Here is a 3,521-nt window from a genome sequence, read left to right on the forward strand (position 1 = left end):
GTCTTTACCAGTGGGGGGGGGGCGGAGGACCCGGAGAAAACGCACGAGGTTGGGCAGGCGACCCTACTCCTTGTCACGTCCAACCGGGGATTCGAAACCACGCCAGTTGACTCAATGACAGGCCTTCAGATAGAGCGCGCACGTGCTAACCATTCGGCCATCCAACCCCCCTGGAACAATAAATATACTTTTATTAAAATCTTACAATACAAAGTGGTAATAGAGGCGAAATGTTCCGAAAATATCAAATTTGAGCAAACCAAATTTAAAAAAATATTTTTCAAAATGGCTGCCAAATTTGGTAATAAAATCGCATTGTCAACCATGACGTTTACGATCTCTGCTATATGTTTTTCGATGTCTCTGGATTTAAAAATGAATTTTGAAAATCCAATATTGCTGCCAAAATGGAATCCAAAATGGCAGATTTTAAGTTCATCGTTATTTTTCCCTTTTGGATATCTTTCACATGGTTCATTTGGTTGAATTCTGATCTCAAAATATTAATTTCGAAATCCAGGTTTTTGAGGCTACTGGGTTCAGTACTGACACCTAAAACTAAATTTGAGTTGCCCAGATGTTATAAATTTGAAACGGCAATGAAAATAGAATCCATAATGGGGATTTTTTTTCCATTTGGAAATGAAATGAAATGGGGTTTAACGTCCTACTGTTCTGCTCCTAACCTGGGCTAATGAAGACGGGCATACGCCATACAGTGTGCTATGAGGGAAATTTTGCCCCGGCAGCGGCGCTACGGCCTACTCTTATATCGAATTCCAACTGTCAAGGGATCTTTTACGTGCACGCCAATGTGTACACGGGACCTCGGTTTTTCGTCCCATCCGAACGACTAGACAGTTGTCCTTGTCAGGCCCTCCGTCCTGCATCACAGACAAGGGGAAACCACGCCGGAAAATTTTCCATTTGGATATTGCTTTTAATATATATCTAATAAGGTTTTCATGATTACTGAATTCTATTTTCGATTCAAAATTAAATTTAAGAATTCCAAACATATGTTTAGCGTTCCCTTTTCAAGTGCAATTTTCTTCATTTTGCACCATCTTCACCGGGGTTAAAAGTTGTTATATATCTAGTTGTTAAGAATTTACGCCCTAATATTAGGTCACAAATTGTTAAGCGATCCGTGGACTGAAAAGGATGATGGTAGTTTTAAGGGTCTCTTACGTAATTAATGTTATTGCGTAGATTAGCCCCCCCCCCCCCCCAGTTAGTCATAAATTTACGTTGTTTTTAATGAATTATTAAGAATGTCACAGCCTAAATATGTGCATAAGCTAGAAACACCATGATATGCGATAGAAAGTACCATTTACATACAGTTTTTCAAACAGATTTATCGCCCGGTTGGGGCGACCCCCACCCACCCCCACCCATAGTATGGGAAACCTTATCGGAGCAAGGATCAGGACCCCTTGTCAACCCCTGGTATCTTATAGATCGATAGTAACGACAAGTTCATTTAAGTAAATACACATTAAAGGAGCTAAATCACTATTCTTTTGTACCTAGAAATTGACTCTAATGGGTGTCAACGCACATAATAATGTATATAAACTTATTTACATTCAATCGTTTCTAATCAGTTATGTTCAGCGAAAGAGTCTGAATTGAATGGCAGAATTTGGCGTCTTGTTATTCCAGTCGACACCGGTAGTATTCTCCTACATGGGATATGTTTAGTCTCTTTCATCGAGTCGCTTCATATAAATGGCGTTCAAAATCATTCTGGCACGCGAATTGTGTGTCAGTTTTATAATGTTCATTTTGTTTTAAATATTGAATATCAGACGTCCATCTTTCTCGGTAATATAACAACATCAATGTTGATTTAAATTGACCAATAAGTCGTGTTTGCAATTTAAAAGACTGTGGATGATATTGTGTTGAAGACTTGGTTTCTTTAAACAACATTTAAATATGGCCTACCATCTGTAGCACTTTCCTTTAAACATGCATTATGCAAGAGCTAAATCTGCATATTGCAGGTCTTTCTTTAGGCCTGAAATGTTTTCTAAAGTATTAATTAGACATTAATTAACTGATCCAGGCCTTAATCAACTCTCGATGGCATCTGATTTCTCCAATATTAAATAGATTAGAATGGTTCAGCGATACTTTGATTTAATCAAATATGGAGGACCGAGACTCCGCTTCGATCAACCAGTACGGTGGTTGAAATTATTGCACACGTCTGTCAAACCTTCAAAGGCTAATAGCTTCGCTTGCAATAGAGTAATTTGAATGAAATTTTCAAATTATTCATTTTACGTCATCTACTTTCGAGCTATTATAGCAAGAATGGCTAGTTCTTTATCTAAATCTTACATAATGTATCTTTAAATATAAAAATAAATTCCTTTCGCTATTCACGCATATCGGATCGTTACTTCCTGAATTCTCAATTATGGCCCTTGATTTAAAAAAAAACTGATTATATCACCGGCCGTTACACTCTGAGTTGAGTTCGAATTTCGTGAAAATCGGACCAAATCTGCAAGACAAAATGGCCGCCCCTCTTACGCAAACAGTGTAAAAGTATGTAATACCAAAGTTGTGGACTCTCTAATAGTCACAATTTTTATCCAATTTTGATAAAACTTATTTTAAAAAATATATCTTTATGATTCAAATATCTCAGTCCATTTCGATACTCGCTCATTTCAGACTATAACCTCCTGGATTATCGCCCTTTGTTAGCTTGTTTTCTATCCATCTCTTGCAAAATGTGGGCGTATCTTGCCTGGTAACCGCTGGTTGTAATACCTGAAGATGTACGGTACGCTGCTGTACGATTTTCATGTGGTACACTTTTGGGCTAATCTAGCCTAGTTTTTTTTCTTTTTTTTTGGGGGGGGGGGGGGCATGGCCTTGTGGAATACCACCTGAAACCCGGCAGACTTGCATTTCTGATGATACCAAATATACATGCATTGACACATAGGCGTAGGAGCTCAAAGTAATTCAGGGGGGCATAAGAGAAAATTGCCCGAAATCAATACCGTTTTTTCGGGCATACATATCATAAGAGAGCTTCGGGCATATTTTCGGGCATGCAGTGGACAAGAAAAAGACGAGAAAATACTTTTCGGGCAGTGTGGATCTCATAGAAATAAATTAGTTATATTTTTTCTCTAAACGTTAATAGAAAAAAAAGGTCGTCGAATTTTTCATTGCCCGAAAATAAATTTTTTCCCCCGGCTCCTACGCCTATGCATTGACACCATAGGAGAAAATTGGTACACTTTTCAGCTAGGTTGACCCCCCTCCGCGCTATATTTCCCGCGCTCTCTTTAGTGTCAGCACACTACGTGACATACACGCGTCACTATTAACTCGCGGTATTAATATTGTAAGGTGATTTAATGACATCAAAACGTCGCCAAGGGGCCGAATGGCGAGTAGAATGAAATTAGGCTACGGCCATATAAATGTAATAGAAGACTGCCATTCACTAAATAAAATATTACGGTACAAACAGGAGCCCACTGTTATTG

The sequence above is a fragment of the Patella vulgata genome, chromosome 5, assembly GCF_932274485.2.
Source record: "Patella vulgata chromosome 5, xgPatVulg1.2, whole genome shotgun sequence".
Taxonomy (NCBI): Eukaryota; Metazoa; Mollusca; class Gastropoda; family Patellidae; genus Patella; species Patella vulgata.